The sequence below is a fragment of the Terrapene carolina genome, unplaced genomic scaffold (assembly GCF_002925995.2).
Source record: "Terrapene carolina triunguis isolate 2854851 unplaced genomic scaffold, T_m_triunguis-2.0 Scaffold22, whole genome shotgun sequence".
Classification (NCBI taxonomy): domain Eukaryota; kingdom Metazoa; phylum Chordata; order Testudines; family Emydidae; genus Terrapene; species Terrapene triunguis.
Genome location: NW_020664373.1, coordinates 2,437,115 through 2,464,873, shown reverse-complemented (window position 1 = coordinate 2,464,873; position 27,759 = coordinate 2,437,115). Strand labels below are relative to the sequence as shown.

At 39.6% G+C, this 27,759-nt stretch overlaps 1 protein-coding gene across 2 annotated transcripts in view; it reads left to right on the top strand.

The window, feature by feature from the left end:
* LOC112103933 (neuroligin 4 X-linked) overlaps positions 1 to 27,759 on the top strand; it is a 259,433-nt gene that overhangs the window by 22,407 nt on the left and 209,267 nt on the right. Inside the window, exon 2 of one of the 2 annotated variants that reach the window (XM_024195923.2) lies at positions 18,491 to 18,575. The exons of the other annotated variant lie outside the window; for it this stretch is intronic. The gene's annotated coding sequence lies outside the window, so the exon portion shown is untranslated. The remainder of the gene's footprint in view (positions 1 to 18,490; positions 18,576 to 27,759) is intronic. 2 annotated transcript variants of the gene reach the window in all.

The following is a 27,759-nucleotide window of genomic DNA, read 5'->3' as shown; positions in this document are numbered from 1 at the left end:
AAAAAAATATGTTTTTATTTCTAAAAACATTTTAAAATCCAAAATCTGTGGTGTTATTTTGTCTACAGTTTTGTGCACTCTTTTTAAGTTGCTGAATGAAAACAACTAGTTATTCATTTCAAAAGCAAACATAATGAAGCCTTCCTGTTCTCCGTTAAGATATTTCAGTACCAATATATCTGGTACAAAATGCATGGTTTTGTCTTCTCAGATCAAATAGTAACTTAGGTTAGGATTTTCACTAAGGTTTAGGCAGTTAGGAGCCCAACTCCCACTGAATTTCAGTATGAATCCATTGCGCTGGCATTGCTCACTTTTTGTAAGATTTCTTTTTATGTTTGGGGATTTTTGCACGGATCTTCAAAGATGAATCAAAACTTCTTGACCCAATTCCTTTTTCAGCTGCCTTTTCCTCTTATGCGAATGTGTCTGAACAGGAGCCTTTCAGATAAATGAAGCATAAAGGGCTGGCTGGATCAGGTGCAGGGGTCTATGACATTGGCCTGACTGTGCCAGAAGAAAGACAGGAGGCAATGGATGTGACTTAATTAGGCCACAACTTTATTCTCATAGCATATCTGGGAATACCTGACAATACATTGACAGTACATTACATGTTATTCTTTCCTTAATAATTTCCACCTATTTGGGAGTTCTACTGTCAGCCCTACCCCTTCCCAACCTGGTCCCAGTCAGCCCATTGCTGGGACCCCATCATCCTCTCCTCATATGAGGACTAAGGGAGCTGGGAAAAGAAGGGGTTGTCTACTCACTATACTAAATCTTAGGCAGCACAGCCCCATTTGCCCAGCTTCCTTAAGGGATGCATTCCCCTGCAGATTTCAATTGATCATATCCCCTCTGTAATGAGCAGGTACTAGATGCTTGCCACACCTGTAACTTACTGAGTTGTGATATCTTGACCTCTTCTCCTTACCTACCTTACCAGGTCTTTGTCCTGCTATGGGGAAGGTGAAAAAATCCACCCTGCCTTAGCCAATCTGGTGATAAGGGAAAAATTCCTTCCCAGCCCCAGAATCAAAAAGACAGCTAGCATGGGTGCTGCTAGCTCAATTGCTGTGAGAGAGGGGTTCTCTGGAACTGTCCGAGGCATAAAATATCCCCTTTCCCCTGGGCATCTGGAGGGGCAGTGTCCCCCCACCTGATCTGGCTACTTCCTGTTCCTCCCAGCTCCATACAGCCCCCCATGACCCAGTTGAAGAGGGGGGTCCTAAAGAAGCAACAACCCCCCTTTTTGGCCTGACAGTAAACAACTGCATCAGCAGTGTTGGTGAAGTGGCTGTAACTAGGCTTTAAAATTGACGCCCAGTGAAGATGAATGTGTGAAACACTGCCTGGACATTCATCACAACACCACTGTGAAAGTTGTTCGGCAACCTGAATAGCAGGAAACACCTTTTTAAATAACATCAAAGGTAAGATTTTAGACAATGGAGGAAAGTATGTATAATTAACACAAATCTATCATTTCTTGAAACTGTAGAGCAGGTTTTGATTGTTGCTATATTAGACCTCTCTTCTTAGCACCTTGGTGATTAGTCAGTCATTGCACAGCACTTTAAAGATGTCAAGTGCTAAATATTATTTATGTAAGTTGTACCTGTGCACATTGGAAAAGTATTTCCTCTGTATTGTGAATACGGCGCATGAAGGCTTTTAAAACTGACATATGGGGTAAAGCCAAATGTGTCCATCGGAGCCTGGTTGTGCATAATAAGTCCTGTGTGGTTCCAACAGAGGTAAGTGCTTTGGTAATAATAAACTGGAAGTGACACAGATAGTCAACATTGGTTTGAGTGTAGTGAGAACCTTGCTGTAATAGCTAATATTTAAGTGCCTTTCAGTACCTCTTCTCTCTTAGCTTCAGAATCACTGATTAATATTAAAAGCCCCAAGGAGCATGAACTATCTATTTCAAGTGGAGGATAGGGCAGACTACCTGAACTCTAAGACATGGAGAGAATTATTCTGCCTCCTATTCATCTGGCTTTTTATGGACAGTCTGTGACAGCTATACCATGACAGTCTTGGGCATCTCTCTGAGGGTGATTCTGTAGAACTCTTGTTGTTCCAGTTTCTCTTTCAGCTTCAACACATCTCAGCATGTCCCCCAAGCTCTTCTTGCCTTTCCTCCCTTTGATGTTAGGTTTGTCCTTCATCTTTTTGGCTCTAGACTGATTTTTTTCCTCCTTTAGCTGTAGGCTTGGCCTTTTCCTCCTCCTCCTCCTTAATCTCAGCCTTGGCCTTTCTCTTTTCTTTGACGTCAGGCTCAGCCTTTTTCTTTGACTGTGGACTAGCCTTTCCCCCCTTCTCTTTGACCTTAGACTTAACTTTTTATAGACTTCTCTTTTACTATATTTTACTTCACTGTCTTTCTCAGGTCTTTCACATTCTTTAGCCCGGAGTTCCCCTGAGGGGATAGATTATACTTAAGAGTTTCTTGATCAGGCAAATCAGCCTCTTCTGCATCAGCAGCTTTGTCAATAGTATTTCTATTACTCTCACTTCAGTGTTGGACATTGACCATGTGAGCTTATTTTTCCTGACTTCAGTAGCAGCAGTTTGCAAGCTCTCCAGTGAGCTGGAATATTTTTTTTTATCCAGAGTGAGACTAAAGTCATTGCTAGCAGACTTCTTTCCCCCAAAGTTTGGTTTGGAGTTGCTCAGGTTTTCTGCCTTGCATTTCTTTTTGAGCTTTTTCTGTTGTTGAAACTCATTATGCTGAAATGTGTATCCTTTGGTTTCCCATTGTTGTTCTGTAGAGCTTGCTCAGATTTACTAATGAAACCGTTTCTTCACTGTTATTTTGATCTGGAGTTGTCATCTGCCTTATCTCCCATGGCACATATGAGAAAACTGATTTGGTACTCGTCACAAGTCCTGATAATAAACTGCACATCCACTTTGGAATTGCTAATATCTTTTATTAGCAAAGATAATCTTTTGTGATGGGATATTAGGAAAATTTCAGTTCCATTGACCTTGGAAACAAAAACCATTACTTTACAAAAATCTCCCCTACCCCCACCCCCTGCAGCTGCACTTGTACCTTTAAGCTTGCATTCCTCTTCATGCTCCTAAGGAGGTGGCCCCTGCCTTTTTGTTTCTATGAAATCTGGGCTTCATTGCTTCAGCTGCTCTAATCTTGGTTGGCCTCCCAGTTTTTCTGTAGAGTGGCCTTTTATTGGGATTTACTTTATGTGGGTTTGGCTGCTTTTCTTTGTATCTGGTCCGGGATAGGGCTTTTTTCACTTTCACAGCCCTTCTTACAACCTTAGATACTCCCTTTCCTTTTTCTCTTTCAGTGTGGCTCTGAAAGCACAGGCCTGTTCTCCTGGCTGCTCCGGTGCTTATAGGTGAGGAAAACCAACCCATCCACTCTCACTGCAGAGGAATGTCAGTTACTCTTTCTTCTTTCTTGCTTCTTCCTAGCTTTTCTACTCCATTTGGCAACAGGATCCAGCCAGTTCTGAGAGCATGTCACGTGGTGGTGCAAGCAGGAGACAGGAGCACAGACAAGTATATGTAGGTATAGCCCATGATTAAAGTAGATCCAAAGAAAAGTGGAAGCTTATCAGAATTGAAGGCTGTCATTGCACAGGGAGCTAGTGGGAGCAGCAGATCTCCTCCTTCCCCATTCTGTCTCTACTCTCCTTGAAGGGGATGAGGAACCACTTTGGGAACATATCTATTTTAGAGGAGAGGAGTTGGGTAGGAGTGTCTCGCTGGAATAAGTCTTGTCTTGTTTCATGCTGCTGTTGCTTCTGGTTGGAATTCAGAAACCCCTCAGCCACGTCCTAGCTTCTGCTGCTGCTCTCACTTCAGATGAGCCTGTCTAGTGAGCTCTCCCAAGCCAGGGAGGAAGTATAGAAGGTCAATGCAGAGCCCTTTTAGGAAAGTACGAGAATCTGCACTGCCCTGCATTCCATCTAACTTTAATCTCTTGTTATAACAGATGTAAGTGTAATATTAATCATAATCTAGACATGTGTAGTCAGTAATACTTCTGGTGCCTTCCAAACCTATGTCTGTTACCAGTTGTTGGTTTATATGAGTAGCAAATACATGATATTTGGTGTTTTATTTAAAGCCCCAGCTCTTGGACAAAGAGATTGTGAGAGAATCTCAGCTTTTGTTTAATCATTTTCTAGCCATTGGGGTTTCAAGGAAAACCTGAGAATGTCCTAAAGTGAAAGACAAATAAAAAAGAACTCCAGACATATTATTATTATTACTATTAATGCATTATTATTTATTTATTATTAAACCTCAATTTTAACCTTATCTCATATTTTTGGGTGTGACTTTTAAATGTTTGGGGTTGACAATATTGGGGCAAGTAGAGCAGTGCCAATAGTTGGGAAATATGACCCATTAAAATGGGAGAGAAAGAGCAAGAAAAATTGTGTAGTGTAACAGGTAGCACGTCATACTTAGAAAATAGTGAGTAATGTTCAGCACTATAGTATGTAGTGCCTGTCATCCACCATTGTCAAAAAACTTCACAAAGGTTGAACAGACATTACCATCTCCATGTTACAGATAAGGAGACATGAGTACAAAGTGGTTAAATGACTTGCCAAAGGTTACACAGTGAGTCAATGGCAGAGACTAGATTGGAAGCCAGGTTGACTGACTCCCAATTCAGTGTTGTCTCTCCTAGACAGAATTCCCTCCTAATCATCCTTTTTATGATGTATTCAGTTATCCAGGTTATCAATGTCCATATAAGTGAAGAGGCCTGATATCAAGAAGTTATTTTGTTCCTTGTTTTTCCTCATTTTAGCTGACATGTTTCTTTCATTTATATATATATATATATATATATATATATATATAAAGTTTTCAAGTGTTTCTAACACAAGCTTTCTTTTCTGTAGGCTTTAAGTTTTTGGTACTTTCATTTCAGAAACTTCAGTTTATGTCTGATAAGAATTAATGAAGCATGAACCACAACACGGCTCATATTCAGTTGGGATAAGAAGCTTGAAGTTTGGTAGCTATAGAACCGTATCTGTACTAGCTATAGAGCCTTATCTGTACTATCTGAAGAGAAAAAAAAATAAAAAATATGGCAGTCTGTGGTATCTTTTAATTTTTGGTTTGTGTTATGTTCTGATATTTAATAGAAGTCTGATACAGGTTCAGTTGGAATTTTGGGGAAGATTTAGGTTCTGCTTTTATCTTAACAATTTCTACCATCTCCAATAAGAAACTTAGCTGATGTCTTAGTTTTCATGGCAGAGAGTACCATCACTTATATGATACATTTCGACAGTTTAATTGCATGGAAAGTGCACTTCAATTGATACTCTAATTGTATGGTAAATATGGCAACTGTTGTTCATACACAGTAATCCCTGCTAGGTCCAACTTGTGTTATAAGCATCTTTGTACCATAGGGGGAGGGGGGAGAAGCATGTAATTTTATTTACTCATGTGTTATTTACCAAGTATGTTATATTATATAACTACAGTATTTACATGGTACCACAGAAAGGAAAATGCAGTAATACCAATCATTTTCAAATTAGGTGTTTGACCTGGTATTTTAGGAGCAGATTCCATGTTGCCCAGTACCTTACTCCATGAGTAGTCACTTTGAAGTCAATGTTAGAATAGCAAAGTTCAATAGGTAATTCATTTCAGTTCTTGACCATCTAAGATCAAGTTACATATAGGCTTGTTAGGAGTTCAGAAAAGAGAAGTTACCCTCCTTCATTTAGAGAGATAGCATAAATGGAATTTTTGTTGATGGATGAAGAAAGAACAAAAAAGAATTTATTTCAAAGACTATGAAATGAGGCAGAGGATTTGTTTGGTTCTGGATTGGTGTTGTCTGATGTTATAACTGAGACTATGAGCGAGATCCTCTGCATTGTGACCACTTTGTCCTACTCTGTTGGTATGCTCTATCTCTAAAGTCAACTCAGCAAACTCGGAGGGGTGGTGTGTCACCTTGGAAACACTCACCCACTATTGATCTAAGGATATCTAACCTCCATGAAAGTCTGCTAGCATTTTGCTTGGCTGGAATTCCCACCCAATGATACAGCAGACAATTGGAGTCAAGAATTCAAGTTGAAGAGAAACATACCACCACAAGTATCTGAAATGGGACTAGTGTTTGGCTGAAATAACTATGAGCAGTCAGAACAAACATCCATGTGGTAAATGGTTTCTCCATTGAAACCAGTGATGTTGGCTGATGTGTTTGTGTATATATATATGCCTACTTAACTAAAGAAGGAGACATCTTTACTCATATGCAGACATCGGAGCTCAATGTCCAGATTCCGAATCCAGAGGATAGCCTCTGTATAAAGAGAGGCTAGGCATTGTAAACTGCTTCCAGGAGGTGGAGACCAGGCTGGAGCAGGTTGGTGGTGAGGCTAGAGTAGGGCAAGGACTGGGGGTCAGGCAAGGCTGGAACAGGAGGAGTCTGGGAGTCGCTGGAGTCTGGTGCACTGCAAGGCAACAGGAAGGTTCCTGGCCGGGTAACACTGTTGCTCAGACTGATCTGCAACTCTACTGGGGCTGTGGAAATACCTGAGTCTTGGGTCATCTGACCCAGGTTCCGCTCAGTGATAGGCTGCTGCTGTATGCCTGAAGACTGACTCATTGTTGGTTCTGAGTGCTGACTCATCACAGCAGCTGAACAAGCAGCCCTAGTTCGGCTGCATGTTTGCCTCACACCCAGAGGCAAGTAAAAGGACAATAGCACTCTTCTCCAGGAGTTCATGAACTGCTGTAGGAAAGGGGTGTGAAGAGATCATCTGTGGTGTCACACCCCAGACCACAGGAGTGGGATTCTTCCCCTCAATATGAGCAGACCTTTTAGTTAGCACTGCATGTTGTTTCCTGTCTGAAAATGGGGGCATCAGTCAAACAGAGATGTAATTGGCTGGTTTCATATGTCCTAGGTCTCCAGGCAGGCTTAACAGATTCATAGTGATGGACTTAATGGCACTGTCAGACAGGACACAACATACAGTAACAGACATGGTGTCCTGTTATATATGATGTGGGAGGAATTCCAGTCAAATCAGTCTGGTTTCTAAGAACATCAGTCTGGCACTACCTTTCCTTAGTTCTTGTTCTTGATACTGTATAGTTGCTTCCAAGTTAGCTGATGACCATACCTGGCTCTTTGTCTTTTTACCTTACAATATTGATGAGAAGTGGCACAAGCTCTCCTCATTTGCATATCTCTGATGCCTTCCCAGCTGGGATGGATTTATGTCCATTCTCCCTTTCCAGCTGTGAGACCTGCCTCTTGCTGTCTCTGCCCTTCTGAATTCTGAAAACTCTGTTGTGGCAGACAATAAAAACCATTCAAGGGCATCTTTTGGTGGCCAGTTATGCTGACTTTAATGCTGCTTACGTTGGGAGAGCAGCATAAAGCTGCCCAAACACAGCCGTGGATTTAGACCACTATTCTCTGAATGAGTGCAAACAACACATATAACATATACTCTAACTTGTAGTTCAGAGAATTTCAAAGGAAAGTGTGAAACTAATGGAATGACAGGGACAAGACTGATCTAGAGAAATGAACAGGGATATAAATACCAGAATATAGATTTTTATTAAAAAGATCAGCAAAATAATGTAAGATGGTTTTAATGTTAAATACATATGATATTGAGTTGACAGGGAAACTTTTACAAATATTGTAACTGACTCAATGAACAGTCTGGGCAAAATTTAAGGATACTAAATGTTGATTTTCGATAAAACTCAGCATTGACCTGACTGTTGACATTGAAGTCAATGAGAATGCTTTCCATTGCTTCTGATGGAAGCAGAATTGGAGCTTGTCAGACTAACACTGCTACCACTCTGAAACCTGTCTGCATGGAGAGTTATTCTGGAATAGCTATTACTATTAACTCCATATATGGATCTTCTTATTCCAAATTAGTTTATTTGCTTTTGGAAGTGGATTAAGTTACTTCAGAATAAGAGCCTCAACAAATGGAGTTTAATCACAATTTGTTTTTAATTTCCACTTTACTTTGTTCCAGGTTAACTGTCATGTGGAGACAAGTCCTAAGAACATCACTGAGCAATTTTGAAAATCCTTTCGTAAATGTGTTTGGTTTGTTCCTGGAAATGCCTAGGTATTGCTAGAGACCTCCAGGCCAGTTGGACAGACTGGGTCAAGAGATATCCTTTCAGACAAGAACAGCATGTCAGAAAGGCAGGACTTCAATCATGGGGGAGTTTATTTCTCAAATAATGACTAGGATAATATGCAATAATAGTGATAGAACATACGTCTTCATTGCTTTTGCATTGTAATGACTGTAGAACCTTAAAAATCAGAGACTATTGTTGATCTACTCCTAGGAAATAAGCCAAGTATGCTAAGTAAATTGAATTTGGGGAGCATCAAAGATCTAGTGATTATAACTTCATTAAATTGTTGAGATACAAACAATGAAGGAGGAGGAAATAAATGTCTTTGATTTCAGAAAAGCATACTTAAAAGGAGTGCTAAGTTCCCTAGGAGTTAAAATTAGCTGTGAGAACAGTGAAGAATACAAAGTCACTTCTTATCAGGCTAACACTAATTTAAGACTTCCTCGCTCAGTCTTGCATCTGTTATAAGCCCCCCTTTTATATGTCTGTTGACATAACCTGCAAATTGCTTATGTCCCAAGAACACGGAGAGAGAAAGTACGGCATTTAAGAAATTGTTGAAAAGACAGCAGTGGCAACTCATGCAGATTAAGTCTAAACAAGTACTGTAAATGGACAACAGAGGTCAATATGGTTAAGCAGGGATGTACACAGTTTAAAGTATAATCTAAAATCATTTAAAATTACAAACAATCTGGCAGGGAGAATTGGGAGATCTATAAAATAAACAGAATTAAGGTAAAAGGATAATTAGAGGAGCACAAAGAAATACTATGAACGTTAAATTGTGGAGAATATTTTAATTACTAGTATTTATTCATTGTTTTTAAGCACCAAAGTTATTCAAGGGGCGGTACCAGGAGAGAGCAGAAACAATCCCTGCCTCAAGGAGCTTACACTGCTATGCTTATAAAAAGCACACAAGATCTTTTTATAGGGGAAAAAGGCAACACGCCACATTTATTGAGAATACAGCAGTTAGCATATGCTTTTCAGTCACACACACACACTGCAAACAGGTCTGCCAGTCGATGTTTATAGTTACCAGACCAGAGTCTGGATCAATCTAGTGGCCAGCCAGATTGGTTGCAGAGGGGAGCTGGGCTCTGTCAGTTGCGATCCGATGCTCTTGGAGTTGTGGCAAGACGAACCCAAAGTTCCATGGCAAAACACTCTGTTCTTATAGTCCTTTTTCTTCGTTGAAGTCTATGGATTTTGCTGTGTCATTTATGACTAGTTACTCCTTAATTGGTGTTATTTTTTGATGTTAACACTCCAAAGCACCTCTGAGAGGGTCATCCTGTCCTGGTTTCGATTTAATCAATTATCTTGTCTTTAGGGCTGCCAGCCTCCACCAAAGGGTCATCAATCTGCCCTTCCTCAATTATGGATGCATGTTGATGGTTCTCTGGTGTCATTAAGTCTCTTCACTCCTCCTTCCTTGGCCATCTGACTTTAACAATGGTCTTCACACCTTATCTTTTCCTGATGCATACATTCCTCATTCACACAAACAGTCTATTACAGAGACTTTCAAAGGTATACAAACAGCAGTGTTTTATTTTGTGCAAAAAAGACATTGTAAATTAAACTTTACTAAATCTTGTGACCAAAACAGTTCACATTGGGGCCCGGGCCTTCAACATGCCTCTAATCTCATTAACATATATATTAAATATATACTACATTATTATAACCATCAATCATTATAACCTCTAATAGGAATATAAAATCCTACTCCTACAACACAGGATTCAACTAGATTTGAGTGAATGGAAATTTGGGCATCTGAGGAGCCCCTTTGGAGTCATAGGGAGGGCCAAGGCCTTAAAATAGACATAAACCACATGAGATAGCACATGACAGATGGTTTGGGGGAGCATTGGGAAAGGAGGTTTTTGATCCAGTAATTACTTAATGTTGTGATGTAAACTTCCTTTGTGAAGTGCTTTAAGATCTGCAGATGAAAAGCACTATATAAGAGCTAGGGATTATTAATGGTTTTATATATTTATTTACAGTTAATTCTTCTACAAACTCCACACCAAAGGTTGTTTATGCAATGTTCATTATGATACACTGTAAAAACATAAGAACAGGGGATATACAGTAACTATTAGCAAAACACAGCAGCACTTCTTCTTCTACTCTCCCCCACTGCACATCACTTGAACCCCAGCCATGATCAGCTGTGACCAATACAGCTTAAAAAAAAAAAGCCACTTTTTCACCAGATGTCTACTCCCTATCACTGCCTCAGCCCTCTGCCAGGGCCTGCTCAAACAAATAAGCTTTACATTGTGCACAGAAGTTCAGCAAACTGAGTATTCTGGGCCTTCTGGGGCAGGGTATTTTAAAGGCAATGAGTTCTATAGAGAATGCTCTGCCAGTATTCCTCATCTTTAGAGTTAGGGGAATCAAGCTCAAGGGCCTTTGCTGATTGTAACTATAGCAGTATGGCAGCAGGTGGTGTCTCAAGTAGGCAGGCTGCAAGAAAACTGAGGATTTACACATCAAAGCCAACACCTTATGCTCAACCTAGAAACTCACAGGCAGCCAATGGAGATCACTGAGTACTGGTAACATGTATGAAAGATATTGCTTAAAAAGAAATAGTCATCTATGTTGTTTTGATTTCAGATATATAGTTCATGGAAAATATACAAGTATTCATTACTAAAGTTGTTGTGAGGTTCCCCCTCCCACCCACCCCCGATTTTTATAAAAGGATAACAATTACCTAAAATAGAAACTGTTTATGAATGGAAAATGGAAGAAAGGTTGCACAGCTAACATTTGGAATGATCAGAAATAAAAATGGACATTTTAGAAGTATAAAAAGCATATCAAATCAAATTTTGAAGTAAGTAAAAAATTGTGAGTTGATAATTTTAGAAGTGATATGACCGGCATTTTGAATTCTGGAAAGGCACACCCATGACATTGCTGCAAAAAGAGGCCCTTGATAATAATACTTTGCCCTTCATTAACATGTAAGCCTCATTGCCCCTTGGGGGAGTAAGAATCAGAGAATCATAGATGATTAGGGTTGGAAGAGACCTCAAGACGTCATCTAGTCCAACCCCCTTCTTAAAGCAGGACCAACCCCAACTAAATCATCCCAGCCAGGGCTTTGTGAAGCCAGGCCTTAAAAACCTCTAAGGATGGAGATTCCACCACCTCCCTAGGTAACCCATTCCAGTGCTTCACCACCCTCCTAGTGAAATAGTTTTTCCTAATATCCAAACTAGATCTCCCACACTGCAACTTGAGACCATTGCTCCTTGTTCTGTCATCTGCCACCACTGAGAACAGCTTAGCTCCATCCACTTTGGAACCCCCCTTCATGTAATTGAAGGCTGCTATCAAATCCCCACTCACTCTTCTCTTCTGCAGACTAAATAAGCCCAGTTCCCTCAGCCTCTCCTCATAAGTCATGTTCCCCAGCCCCCTAATCATTTTTGTTGCCCTCCGCTAGACTCTCTCCAATTTGTCCACATCCTTTCTGTAGTGGGGGGCCCCAAAACTGGGCGCAATACTCCAGATGTGGCCTCACCAGTGCCAAATAGAGGGGAATAATCACTTCCCTTGATCTGCTGGCAATGCTCCTACTAATGCAGCCTAATATGCCATTAGCCTTCTTGGCAACAAGGGCACACTGTTGACTCATATCCAGCTTCTCGTCCACTGTAATCCCCAGGTCCTTTTCTGCAGAACTTCCGGTTAGCCAGTCAATCCCCAGCCTGTAGCAGGGCATGGGATTCTTCCATCCTAAGTGCAGGACTCTTCACTTGTTCTTGTTGAACCTTATCAGATTTCTTTTGGCCCAATCCTCCAATTTGTCTAGGTCACTCTGGAGCCTATCCCTACCCTCCAGCATATCTACCTTTCCCCACAGCTTAGCGCCATCTGCAAACTTGCTGAGGGTGCAATTCATCCCATCATACAGATCATTAATGAAGATGTTGAACAAAACCGGACCCAGGACTGACCTCTGGGACACTCTGCTTGATATTGGCTGCCAACTAGAAATCGAGCCATTGATCACTACCCGTTGAGCCCGATGATGTAGCCAGCTTTCTATCTACCTTATATTCCATTCATCCTATCCATACTTCTTTAACTTGCTAGCAAGAATACTGTGGGAGACCATATCAAAAGCTTTGCTAAAGTCAAGATATATCACATCCATCACTTTCCCCATATCCACAGAGCCAGTTATCTCATCATAGAAGGCAAATGACTTGCCCTTGGTGAATCCATGTTGACTGTTCCTGATAACCTTCTTCTCCTCCAAGTGCTTCAAAATGGATTCCTTGAGGACCTGCTCCATGATTTTTCCGGGGACTGAGGTGAGGCTGACTGTTCTGTAGTTCCCCGGATTCTCCTTCTTCCCTTTTTAAAGATGGGTGAGGTATAATTATGTTATTTTTTCAGATAGATAAATTGACACAGGTGCCAGGCCCACAGTTTTTAAAATTTGGCTGTCTAAAGTTAGTTAGCGGCTTGATTCTTAGTAGTGACTTCAATGGACTTCAATGGGAACTCCAGGTGCTGAGTACCATTTTTCTTTTTAAAACTACTTATCTGAGTGCCCGGATATAGATTTAGGAGCCTAACTATACACATCATTTTCAGTCAGGATTGAAATTTTGGTCTAAATCAGAGAGTGTCAATTGTAGAGAAAAGAACATAACACAGGGAGCTGTGACTCCTGGTATCCTGGGTCTAGCCACAAGATCATATTGTCTTATGTAGGAAGTAGTTTTAAACCAATGAATTGATCATTAGTTGAGCAAAGAAGGACATCACATTCTGTATTAAAACACTGTAGGGTATAGGAATCACATAGTATTCTTTCAAATAATTTGTTAGCTATTTGGTGGTATCTCTGTCTCCTATGTTTCAGAAGCTACCAAAACCCTGCTGGAGCTAGGTCTTGGGTGTAATATATGTTTAGGAAACCCAGTTATTTGGCACTGTAACAGGGCAATGGCCCTTTATAGTAATGTGAGGGGCCAGTTACTCTGTTCCAGGTGTCTGGAATAACCAAAAATGGATATTGGATAAAAGGTAGATGGTCCCAAGAATAGTTAGTGTCTGTGAAGGGGAAGGTATAGGCCCAAACCCAGGCTATATTTCCTTTAAGGGCCTGAGACCAAGGCATCCTTCTCTCCCAGCCAGTCCAGACCTATATTTAGGGAAATTTGACCTACCTAGGAAAGGTGAAGAAGTGGTCAGGTGACTGAGGGTGAGTGACTCATAAACAGAGGCTCCGAGGAGAGGGAGAAGTCAGCTAGAAACACAATCCCGAGAAAGAGGATTATGAAACCATAACATTGAAGGTGGGTGGAAAGGGGCATTTTTGGGATCTGAACGACATTTAATAAATTAGATCCCAAGAGAAGGGGAACTATTTTTTTAAAGACTCTGGGTGTATGTGAATTATTTTTGAGAGCTGAAAACGAAACTGAGGCAAGGTGCCTGCAGTGTCATCCCAGTCCATGAGGGGGAACCCTGGGTTGGCACCTGTTTACAGTCCCCCACTGTGCTCCTGTGGTTCCTTGGTATTATGTCTCCCTTTTCTTTCTTTCTTCCTTTCCTGTTCACAAAGGGGCAGAGATACCCACAATTCTTCACCACTTCTTCCAGTCCGTAGCATAGATTCATAGGTCTTGGAGTTCCAGTTCTTTTCTCTCCAAACTTCTCTTGATGGAGCCTTTCCATCATATCCTCAGTCTTCCACATTTTTTCTTGCTATCCTCTTCCTCCCATGCTTTCTTTGCTGGTTGTTCGTATCTCGTTCTTATCACATATTCAACCTCAGATGTGAACTCTTGAGCCTATCACTGAGAGTCCCACGTTCATCTTCCCCCTAATTTCTTCCTTGCACACTGTCTGTCCTCTGCTTGCCTTCCATTCACCTCAATTCCTTTATGTTAGGTATTTATGTGAAGAGTAAAAGACACAAGAAACACATTGTAGGAGTAACTGTGGGGACACTCTTAAAAGCCTAATTTGCCTAGAGGTCTTGTCCTGTGATCTCATAAAAGAAGATCATGCTTATCTATTATTTTTTTTAAACAAAGAGGTCCTGTTACATATCCACCTCTAATTTGTAATCTGTCAGACTTCAGTCATACTCTACCTAAAACATCAGTCATACTCTACCTTTCCCCTTCCTTTTTTTAAATAGAGTGACCATTAAAATCTATGGTAGTTCTATATGTGGAAGGACTGCACCACAAACCGCTTGAGGTCTGATCCAAAGTATCAGTGGGCTTTGAAGCAAAGGAAATGCAATGTATGTTGGACAGTATACAGTACTTAGATTTTTTTAAAATGAGGATTATTTGAAAGTTCCACATCAAATATAATTGACAGAGATATGTAGTTATTGGCACAGGAGTAAAATAGCTTGTGGAATGGAAAAGTAACTCATGAAAGGGGAAACCACATGGCTATTGAATTGTTACGTCTGGTGGAGGCTCCTTAGCCCAGGAATATTAGACATTACTTGCTCTGTGTTGCATCTGAAACATTGCTATTATTCATTGCATTGTAATGCACCAGGTTCTGAATTCATCTTTGTATGCCAGCTTTGCCTACCGATATGCAGATTTCTATAGCCTAGTCTGCTGGTTACAGCCACAAGAAATTGATATCAATTGTGGGATATCAAAGTTGGCCCACATGCCAAAGACCTATCTAATAATAATATAAAAATGAAACTGGAGGATTGGAGTCTTTTAAGTAAATTGGCTAGTCAGTGAAATACACCTCTACCCCGATATAACGCGACCCGATATAACATGAATTCGGATATAACACGGTAAAGCAGTGCTCGGGGGGGGGGAGCTGCACACTCCTGTGGATCAAAGCAAGTTCAATATAACGCGGTAAGATTTTTTTGGCTCCCGAGGACAGCGTTATATCAGGGTAGAGGTATATTTATGTATTAAAAATAAGAGAGTGCGTGTTAAATTAAATAATTGTGCATACTACTGATCAAAGAAATGGTAAGAAAATATTAAAGGAAAATCTTTTAAATCATCATCTGTTTTTATGGCTAAAGATGGTTTCTGAGTTGTTTTGTTTTAAAATAAAGATACTGTGAGGATTCAAGAGAAGGAAAGAATTTGATTTTTTTAAACATGATAGTGTTGTTTCACTAGACTTCTCTGAGAATATTTTGTTCAGTGTTGACCATCATTTCCATGGAAGGATGCATTTACCAAAAAGGGATTATATCAGTAAGGATGCTTTAAATTTATAATAATAGAGTATTTAATACAACAAAAAGATATAGAGGTTTTGTTAATTTAAGTACAGATTGGAGTTCACATATTTGGCTCATATATAGGTTCTAAAATATGGGACAGAATGAGGAATAGTGAGGAAATTATAGGGAATGTATTCATTATTTAAGTGCTTACTGTGCAGTTGGTAATTGTAAGAGAACTACCTCACTCATCAATAAAAATATTAAACTTATCAAAAGAGAAGTATGAATGAATTTAAAATACACTTACTGCATATAGTGTGAATTAAACTATATGCAGTGACTAAACAGGGAAGTTCAAGGTTAAAATAAATATTGAAAGGGCGAAGATATGTTGGGCCTAGTGGATTTTCACGGTCCGGCCATTCCTTATATCCTTATGTCATATATACTAGGTTTAATCACTTACTACTCTTAAAGAGTTGGAATGGCTGTTAGAATTCACGTGAAAATTGAAATCTCAGGAAAAAAAATGATGTTAGCATATGGAGAGATTTGAAACATTGTCATAACTTGGAATAAAAGTTGTCTTCATTTTCAGCATCTGATTCCTCAGAGGCTGTGTATAAACTAATTACTGTAATGTTAGGCTTCCTCTCAAACTATGCAATAAATATCCAGATGGACACTTCCACTGTTTATCTAAGACACTTCACAAGTTGTTTATTAATGAGTAGTTATGCTTTGCACCAATATTTTTTTTCATAAGTACATTATATTCAGACATCATTATCCATCCAGTGATATCTAACATCAGTATATGTAGATATTCCCCATCTTTGTATTTAAATGAGGCCCAGTTCTTCTGCCCTTGCAGTGAGTAGCCCTTATTTACAAGAATCATTAGATTGAAGTCAATGGGACAACTCACTGGGAATAAGAGCTACTCAGTGTGGAATCAAAACATAGCAATTATGGACCAAATCCTGGTCCCATTAAGAACAATGGCAAAACTTGCATTGATCTCACTGGGACCAGAATTTGGGCCAAATTCTGTTATCCTTATTGTAGCTGTTAAAAAATGTTTTTCACTGACAGCAGCCAACAAATGGGTTGTACAGTAACTTCTCGCTTAACGTTGTTGTTATGTTCTTGAAAAATGCGACTTTAAGCGGAACGATGTTCTTCAAATCCAATTTCCTCATAAGAATTAATATAAATGGGGGGGTTAGGTTCCAAGGAATTTTTTTTTTCAGACAAAAGACATTTTATCTATACATCTATACACAGTACTAATCAGAGAATTGTCTGGGGACCTGCTCATGAGCTCCCTGAGCTTCTCCTAAAGCAACCGTGTCGATATCAGGTGGGATATTTCCCAGGAAATGCCTTGCTGCTAAATGATGAACTAGCACTCGGCTGAGCCCTCAAGGGTTAGCACATTGTTGTTAATGTAGCCTCACACTCTACAAGGCAGTGCTGAGGGAGGCAGGAGGAAGGAGACACAATAGATGCAGGGCAACGGTTACAAACGCTTCCCTGCATAAACTGAACGTGATGATGAACCCATGCTATCCCACTGGAGCGCACCACTCCCTCTTCCGGACCTCGCATGCACAGCTGCACAAACTTTCCAAACTGCGTGGGGGGTGCTCAACCCCCGGCTCTGCCCCAGGCCCACCACCATGCCACCCCCTCCACCCAGCACATCCTTGCTCCTTCCCCTTCCCCCAACAAGTTTCCTGAACGCCCACGAAACAGCTGATTGCTGCGAGAGGGAAGGAGGGGGGAGTTCCTGATCCACGAGGCCGCTGGGGGGCAGGAGATGCTGGAGGGATTGGAAGGGAGCTGTTGGGGGGACTGCCGGCCCACCCTGGTTCCAAGTCCCCACGGCCAAACAACGTTCTAAGGAAACATTGCGCAACTTTAAATGAGTATATTCTCTAATAAATCATGGACGTAACAACGAAACATCATTAACCAGGATGATGTTAAATGAGGAGTTACTGTACTTTTTCTAATACCCTTTGGAAGTCTATATTGTGCATGGATGATCGTTCTTTTCTTCATCAGCCACCTGAAAGTCATGTCTGCTCCCTATGATAAGGACATGTGGCTGGATTTTAGGAAGCAGTGATCTTTGAAAGCAGTATATGTTTACACAGCATAATTGTTGTCACATTGAAAAATTGTTTGTACTACATTAGTAAGGGCTGTACTGTGGCTAATGCATTAGACCTGATTTCTTAAATACACACTTTATGTCAGTTTTATTAGAGAGCTAGTAGGATGCAAGGTTACCTCACCTTCGTCCTTTACTGTTTTATTTATCACACAAAGTGCTTATCTTTATTGATTAGTTCAGTGATAACAAGAGGAGAGCTGATGTAACCTATTAATGTTTTGCAATGTCTTTGAGCTCCAAAGAGGATAGTACAAGTAGTGCCAGTGCTTTTAAGTACAATACTAAACATTGAAAATTGATTTCTATTTGGTTGCAGGCATATTATCATTTGCTACATATTATCATCTGCTACATAATAATATATTATATGCAGCAGATCTCATTATGGTGTCATTTGGTATCTTGAAGTGAAATTGCAAAATGCTTGCCTTTAAACAGGTTATGTGGAGATTTTTAAAATTCAATTTCATTTATTTTGCAAATTATTTGTTATAAATAACTTAGAAATGAGCTGAAAATCTGTTTTATATCAGTGGCAGATCTATACAGAAATATTGCTGAAGATTATTATAACACAAATCAGTGGTAAACTGGTAGGCTCATGTATACCTCGTACAGTTTTTTTGTTATTATTGTGTGTATGGGTAATAAGATGGCTTGATTTTTTAAAAATAAATTAAATCAATAAACAAATCCAAACTTAGCAGTGACACACAGAATATTCTGTCTTCACTTTGACTCATAGTATTCTTGGGGAAAAGAAGAGCGAAATTTAGCTAATTGAAACTAGTATTTATGGAGGCCTGCCCTTTACAGAAAGATAAAAGTAAAAAAACCCAAAAAGTAGTGTGACATGTATTTTGAGATGACAGTACCATTTGTATTAATAAAAGGCACAACATGTGTCTTTCTAACAGGAGAAAAATTGTCTTGCAACTAAAATGACGAAATGCTGCCTCCCACGGAGAGATTCTGAAGCATTCTCAAAAACACAATTCAGTGGTAAGTGTTAACTGTTAACAGTAGGCTCACGACAATTCAATTTTGAGTTTATCCAAATATATATTAGGAAATGAAGATTAAGTCTCTGTGGTTGATGTTCTGGTATTCTGGCCTTTACACTTTAGACTTTCAGCTAAGAAGCATACTGTTTTTGCAATACAGATGTACAATTAGACAAAGAATGCAATCGGTTCTAAACACTTTTTGCTGTTTTTGTGTTATAAGCATGGATTTAGCATTATTGTTTAAATCAGACAAAACTAATTAGAATAGCCATGCTTAATGGTATATATTTTAACATTAAGCACTTGAAGTTTGGGTTTTCAAGGTCACACTCTTTTTATAGTCTTTAGTCAAGATTTTTAAATCTGGTTGCAAAAAGTTAGACTCCAAAATCCATATTGAGGCAAATAAATAAAAGTGGCTTAGCTTCCAAAAGTGCAGAGCACTCCAGCTGGTGACATATATGTATTTAGGAGTTATGTTTGAAAGTTCTGACCTATTCTTTTGTCAAAGCAGAGCTCTGAATCAATTTGTGATTTTCTTGCTTCAAGAGCAAGCCTTGATTGTCTGGCTATCCCAAAAGAAGGACAGGAGACACTTGTTATAGATTTAATCAGGCTGCAACTTTATTATTAGATGCCTGGGACTACCTGGAAGTTAAAAGTGTACTGTGCAGGCAACTCCATGTTCATTCAAATAACTACCCGGGGCTTCCACCAGCCTCCTTCATTTTTCATTCAGGTTCCCAGCCAACCCATGGCTGGTACCTTAATGATCAACTCCTCCCTTATAGGAGGATTAAGGTGGGCTATCAGAAAGGGGGGTTGGCTCCTTTCCCTACAAATCACAGGAACCTCATGCCCCCACCTTCCCCTTCTCCCCCCGTTCCTTTAACCAGCACCTCCTTTTTAAGTCCTTTACCAGGTCATTTATCTGTTCACTGGATGATTTCCCTATGGAGTTCTTGCACTGGACATCCACTCCACTTACCAAATGAGTTGTGACATATAGCCTAACCCCACCTCCTCCTCACCATAATAGGTCCTCCCTGACACCTGCTGTGGGGAAGGTGAAAACCCCCACTCCAGCAAAGGTGGTAGTGAGAGAAAATTTCCTTCCCAGCCCCCCTAAAAAGGAGCAACTAGCGCAATGCCCATAGCAGGTCCTGACCCACCTGATATTTGCACCTCGAGAGGAGGGAAGGTGGGTGCTGCTTTGCCTGCTGCGTGGAGAAAGGGCTTCCAACACCAGGGACGTGTGCCTTTTAAAGCCTTTCGCTCCTTACATTCCCAGAAGGTGAGTCAGCACTGCACAGCTGACCATCACCCACCTTTTTGCAGCAGTTTCTGATCTCCTTCTCACCCTCCACCCCCACCTTACAGTTCTGCTATCTTCCTCCAGCAAGCCCAGACAACATTCCCCGCGCCCCCGACTTCAGATGCGGTACGCTCATTTTCCTTATAATAGTACTTTGGTAACCAGAAAGCAACATTGTGTGGGTGTTTTCTTTTACTATTAGCATGCATATTTTATACATGTTTATCTTATAAAGTGATCAAGTGCCAATGGCCTAGTGAATAACAGACTGGACTGGGATTCAGGAGACCTGGGGGTCTATTCGTTGCTTTGCCACTGGCCTGCTATGTGATTTTGGGAAAGTCAACTCCCATCCCTTTGTCTGTTTCCCTATCTGTAAAGTAGGGTAACCTTTGTAAAGCACTTTGAGATCTACTGATGAAAAATACACTATAAGAGATAGGTATTCTTTGATATCCCACAAAGACCTAGTATTGGTGTTTCCCCTATATTTTATATTGCTACCACAGGGATACTATATATAATGGAGACTTAAATAAATCAGTAATGAAATGTTAGATTACGCCAGCCATCCCTTTTCTTTTAAATGACTCTGACACTCCTGTTAGTAGAAAAAAATATTCATAAATGACCAGAGTATAGTTACTGTGGTCCATAGGTCTTCCTTCTCACATTGTGTGCTTTGTGAACTGTAGGCAGATGTGCCTTTTGTAGTAATCATTTCCTTGGCTGCAGTGCAATGAAATTTCAATTTCATATTATCACTGTGTCTTAAACTCAAGGAGAAGGAATAATAATATCTCAGACATGATGATAAAGTTGTGAATAACTAATAACTCATAGTATGACAGTTTGGTTATGAAATATAAGGGTACCATTATGTGAAGTGCAAAAATCAGATGAAGAAAATAACAGCTCTGAAAACTCTTGTGACTTTGCATCACTGAACCACGTTCTTTTCAATTTGTTGTAATTTAATGTAATTGAATAAAAAGCACTGTTTGAAAATGAGCCCATATAATAATTTAGAATTCATGCTGATCCTGATCATAGTTTATCTCATATTGTTTACTAAAACTAAAATTCTGTTCCTACTACCCTCAAAGAACACACACAATTTCTATGAAATAAATCCAAATGATAGATATAATGGATCCAATACTGGAGTCAAAGACAAAACTCTCAGTGAATTCATTTGTGGACAGAATTGGGCCCAGCACGTCATAACAGTTTTACGCGGTCTTCTGTTGAAACTACCCAGAATAGTGTCTCAAGGAGCAGGGCCGGCTCCAGGCACCAGCACAGGAAACAGGTGCTTGGGGAGGCCAATGGAAAGGGGCGGCACGTCCGGGTCTCCGGTGGCGGGTCCCTCAGTCCCTCTCTGAGGGAAGGACCAGCCGCCGAATTGCCGCTGAAGAATGAAGTGGCGCAGTAGAGCAGCTCCGAAGTGCCGCCGATTGCGGCTTTTTTTTTTTTTCTCTTCGCCGCGCTTGGGACGGCCATAAAGCTGGAGCCGTCCCTGTCAAGGAAGCATTGAGCATATATATGCATACTAAGGTGCATCTCAAAATATCTTTCAAGCACTGCTTGAAAGTGCTTTGAAGAAGACTTGTGTAAGACCAGTCTTTGATTTTGTAATATCTTCACCATAGTAGGTCTTGTTTAATAAATATGCATAAAACCAAAATTAGGCGGGAGGTTGGGGGCAAGCAGAAAGAACAAATTACACTGAAACCGTAAAGCTAGGGGGGAGCTCTTCAATGGCAGGTAGCTCACTTCCATTGAAAGTCAGTGGGGAGTTGGGTGTCTCATAGCCATTTGCACCTTTGAAAATCTCACCCTTTAATGTGTTGTGTCTGACTGCAATACACCCCAAAAGCCCTTCAAAATTCAGAATTAAAACCATGACTCCGTCGTTTCTTTGACCCCCTTTTCCTCTTGTACCAGCAGTCCAGTTTTGTATATGTTCATTTAACTCAACCTCAAACAAGTGAAAGGGGTAGAAGAAGGAAATGCTCTAGACAGTGCTAGGGGGAGTTACCTTTTATGTGTAGAAAGCAGGGAAGGACATGGGGTGATTCTGATGAGTCTTTTCTGGCAAGACCCAGACTGAAATGGATGTGAGGTGAGGCATATCCATTGTTATTGGTCATAATAGCATTTCCATCAATGGTGGTTATGGCACAGACGCTTGAGCAAAAGTGAATGATCTAAGAAAAGTTAAGTGCGTAACACATAATTGTATTTTTTTTATATTTGCGGTGGGTCATAGGGATCAGGTTTTAATCATGAGCTGGGAGAACAGTGTGAATCCCTGGGTCAGTACAAGTGCAAATTAGATGCCAGGGCTTGGATATAGGAACACTCTGACTTCTACTTTATTATACGTCTCTGTATTATAAAAAGAAAACTATAAAAGAGGACTTGCACCTCATGGTTATTTTTCCTCCTTTTCCCACATTCATCATTCCCATCCAGACTTCTCGTGTTTAAATTCCTGTCCCCTATTTTGTAGGAGGTTCCCCACCCTTGAATATAAATAAAAAAGTAAATATTCTTATGCCATCTAATTCTACTGCGTATAGGATTTAATTTCTGAAAGAGCACAATATGTTGTTCATTGATGGAAATCACACAAACATGCAGCACTTAACAGAACTTAAACATTATTCTTATCTACAGTTAGTTCACAACTATACATCAATTGCAGTGATAGGGCTCTAGACAAGGGATCAGCAACCTTTGGCATGCGGCCCGCCAGCGTTAGCCCCCTGGGGGGCCGGGCTGGTTTGTTTACCTTCCGCGTCCGCAGGTTCAGCCGATCGTGGCTCCCACTGGCCGCGGCGGGAAGTGGGAGCTGGCCACCACTTCCCGCTGCCCCCATTGGCCTGGAGCGGCGAACCGCGGCCAGTGGGAGCTGCGATCGGCCAAACATGTGGACGTGGCAGGTAAACAAACCGGCCTGGCCCGCCAGGGGGCTAACGCTGGTGGGCCGCATGCCAAAGGTTGCCAATCCCTGCTCTAGACAAAGGCCCCAGTCTGGCAACTGATTGTGCACCTAAATGGAGCCCTATTGAAATCAGTGAGACTCCAGGCAGGTTCTGGGATGTGGCCATGCACATTCAATTTCTTATTCAGGATCTAACAGCTCCATAATCCTTTTACCTTGGAATACATCATGTCTTCTGCAGGAATAATAAATACATCACTTTCAAAAGAAGTAAAGACCAGGTCTTCTTCCTAACGTAAGTACAGTATCAGCACCAGTCTAGGAGTTTCATTAAAAGGATCAGATTTTAATTCTCTAGGCCAAATCAAAGCACAACACAACCCTCCTTAATACAGTTGTCAGCTCAAGATTTTCTGGAGTCCCTTTTTTCAGCTCTCATCCAGGTTCTGACTAGACTTCTCCCTCACCTTCATATTATGGGTGCTTTAAGACTAGGATCGGAAGGATTAGATAACTATCGATGTGTTGGTAAACACTGATTTCACCATACATATGCAAAGTAATGGAAAAATATTTCCATCAATAATAATAAAGATTTACTGAAGGCAAAGTAAGAAAAATATTGCTTGAGAAGGTATTAGAGTTTGGTTTAAGGATATTTACTTTGTATATTTTGACATGACGTTGACAATTTGTGTTTTAATCGTTATAAAACTTTAACTTTTTGAATCTCAGTGTCTGCTGACATTAAATATTATCTGATCCCCCAAATTTCCTGCAACTGTGAACATTTAAATTGATAAAAATAGAAAAAGAGGCTTAAAAATAAATGTCAATATTATTTGTTGAAATTATAAACAAAAATCGAATTTTGCCAAGCCTATTTATGACTGTTTAATACAAAGGCATACTCAACTGCAGATTCTAAGTGGTTGTTAAATAGTCCCTTAAATAATCTTCCCAGTGTCCTTGCTGGGATTCTATCAACTTTTATACCCTCAGATTGTACAAAAATTGTTCTTTTTAAAAGTTTGCCTAATTTAAGCATTGAGGCGAAATTTACCACATGTAGAATGTCTATGCATCACTTAAGTGGCTCTTAAGCCCTATTTTGAGGGTTTAGGTGGATTATAGATCTTTTGCTGATGAACAAATTTCACCGTAATTCACTTAAATTATGCAGTGTTTTATAAACAGAAATAAAACGCTCAATCAGAAACAATTTTAGGTTACATAATCATATAAAACTCTTATATAAAAAGTTACAGCTGAAGGTTACAGTTTTCCTTAAAAAAAAAGAAAAGGTATAACTGAAGTGCAGTGCTGTAAGAATATCAACTCAACACAGAGGGCCAGATGCTCAGCTGATGTTGCCACATTGGATTGCCTACATTGGCTTCAGTGGTTCAACATCTGTTTACACCAGCTGATGATCTGGGTCATATGTGGCAGTGCTGCCACTGTATTCAGTGAATGCAGAATTGGGCCCCTGGAACCCAGCTTCCAAAGCTTTCACACATTTGCATGCAATTAAACAAGGACAGAAAGCAAACCAGTGTTAGCTCTCTTCTTTGCATTGTGAAAGGTTTGAACATATTGGTTTATAGAATAATCATGGCGAGGGCAGGAGGAGATATTCTGTGACATTTCAATATCTTCCCAAACTGGAAGCTGCAGCATCTCCTGAGCCCCAGGAAATCCGTTTGGGGGAAGCTGAGTGGGCCACCCAATGCCAGGAAATATAATAGAATTTTCCCAGTGTCTGGCAAAGGGTGGGTTACATAATATTACACTTCTATGCATGTGTGTGTGATTCGGAGTCTATGGCAGGATAGCTAGTCCAGATGAGTCTTGTGATGTGACACCCCAGCTTTGCATAATAATAATCATTTATAGTGAAAATTCCTGCATTGAAAATTGCTTCTGTAGGCACTGGAGCAAATATTTTCAGGTGCTTAAATCGATGTTTAGGCTCCTTCAGCTCCTGTTGACTTCAGAAGGAGATGTGAGAATTAAGAGCACACTAAAATCTGTTCACCTTTATGTTGGTACTTAAATATGGATTTATGTGCAAGACTTGAGCCATTCAAATTTGGAAAGTTTGGACATGGTTAACACATTTGCACAGTAAATACAGTTTGATATCCTTTTTTAAAAATGAATTAACCTTATTTGGCACAACAAATAGATTAGTAACATCCATGGGAGCAGGACTTTTGTGAATATAAAATAATAATTTTTATTTTTAAAGTGGCTCAGAATTTTGAGGTCACAGCCAATTGCAGGTGTAATATTGGAATCACTATCACTTTTGCCTTAAATCTTTTACATTTTGCTGTACATTTTTCAGGAGCCAGTTCAGCATTTTGTATGTATTCAGTATTTATTATTTCAGATTTTTCATTGTGTTCTTTGTGTTGTGTTGAAGTATGTTGGCATATGATAGTATGACTCCTAACTCTTGAAATATTCCTCAGAAGAAGATGTGTATGTCATGTGAATATCCTAGTGTGTCTACGTTTAAAAAACTGAGTAAATTAATTTGATAGGCATCCCACCCCCCCAAAAAACTCCATAAATGCAGTCAATTGGGTAAGGAATCAATTTGGAGTACATTTGGGGCCGAACATATAAGTGCTGTTGGAATGTTAAAAACACAGAAGTTGCATAAATTCAACAAAAGTGTGCTTGTTTTATTGTGAAATGCTGCACAGAGAGTGGATTGCTCGCTGTATTTACTCAATCTCTGATCAAAATATCTAACTCAGAAAGGCTGTGTTGAAGAGAAGTGGAAGACTATTGCATTGTGACTTCTTCACAGAACAACATTTAATCTACAATCTATTTTTTTAAATCACAAGTCATGTTTAAATTGAAGAGTTAGGGGTACAACTTTCACTATACGTATCCATAATGGTTGAATAAAGGATTTCTTATTGTATGTGCCCTGGAGCATGCAATTAAATGCACTGGAAAATATCTGTGGATGAAATACCATTTACCAGAATGATATACCAGAGGAGATACTGAGCAACAATTATAGGTGATATGCCAGCTACTCAAAGGGTGCTTTTATCCTAAAAGGAGTCAGAAAATCTCAGTGATTGTTTCCTAAAAATAGAACAGAAATTAGACTTTCTGATCAGAAGATCAGAATCAGAGAAGAATTGTAAATTAATGTGAGAATCTGTGTGTGACTGAATAGTATTGCACACAACTACAAATGAGCATGATCAATGTAAGGAAATAATCAACTTTGCTGAAAGTATTATTATTTATATGTATAGCCCAATAGTATGGCGAGTTGCTGTACCAAAGATCTTCTAAATAGACACAAAAACCAAGAAAGGTTGAAAGATGCAAAGAAAAGTGTTTGGACCGAATGGTGACCTTTTCCATGCATCTTGCTAATTACAGTGCGGGAGAGGAGAGAAGAGTTGTTAATTTGTTTAATCTAATTTATTAACATTTCTCTGCAGGGAGAAAGAAGTATGTTTTATGGACTTAGCTGTGTTGGACTATTTCAAGATAGGGGTTCCATTCACAGGGGACAACATATGGAAAGAATTGGCATGTGAGAAAAAGCAAGCAGGTGGTAATTAATTGTGAAGCATGAGATAGAGAAGTGGGGTGGGGAGACAAATGAAAACCAAAGAGAGAAGAGATTTAGGGAGGTGCTAGGTTGGATAGACACTTGAAGGCTAGAACAAAGAATTTGATTTTAATGCAGAAGGTAAGGGGAAACCACTGTAGAGACTTGACCATTTAACCAAAATGTGATAAACACTGTTTCAACAATAACTGTTTCCATCCTGGTTTGGAGGGGAAGTGAAGGCAGCTATAAATAATCAAAATAATAGTAATAATAATAATAAAAAAAACAAATGAAAAAAGGGGAAATTGGTAGTAATGAATATAAATCAGAAGTTAGGAATTGTAGAAAATTGATAAGGGAAACAAAAGGACATAAGGAGAAATCTGTAGCAAGCAGAGTTAAGGACAGTAATAAGGAGTTTTTAAAATATATTAAAAAGGCACAAAAAGAATTCTTACAATTGTATTGGTTCATTACTAGATGGAAATGGTAGAATTATCAATAATAATGTAGAAAAGGCAGAAGTGTTCAATATATACTCTGTTTTGGATGGGGGGTGGTGGTGGGAACAGATGATATAGTTTCATCATATGGTGGTGGTAACACTTTCCACTCCACTAGTATCTCGGGAAGATGTTAAACAGAAGCTGCTAAAGTTAGGCATTTTTAAATCAGAAAGTTCAGATAACTTGTATCCAAGAGTTTTAAAAGAGCTGGTTGAGGACCTTGCTGGACCATTAACATTGATTTTTGAATGTCTTGGAATACTGGGGAAGTTCCAGAAAAATGGATGAAAGCTAATTCTGTGCCAGTTTTAAAACTGTTAAATAGGATGACCCAGGTAATTATAGACCTATCTGCCTGACATTGATCCTGGGCAAGATAATAGAGCAGCTGACATAGGACTTGATTCATAAAGAATTAGAGTGATGCAATTAATGCTAATCAATATGGGTTGAAGGAAAATAGATCCTGTTAAATTAATTTGCAATCTCATTAAAAAAAGGTGTCAAGTTTGGTTGATAAAGGTAATAGTGTTGATGTAATATACTTAGACTTATGTAAGGCATTTGATTTGGTACCAAATGACATTTTGATTTAAAAAAACTAGAACAATATAAAATTAACATGGCACACAAATGTATTTACAACTGACTAAGAGATTAATCTCAAAATGTAATTGTATCATCATCAATCGGGTATGTTTCCAGTGGGGTCCCGTAGAATTTGATTCTTGGCCCTACGCTACTTAATATTTTTATCAATGACTTGGAAACACTGCTAAAGGCTGGAAGTTGAAGATAGAGAATTCAGTCGGG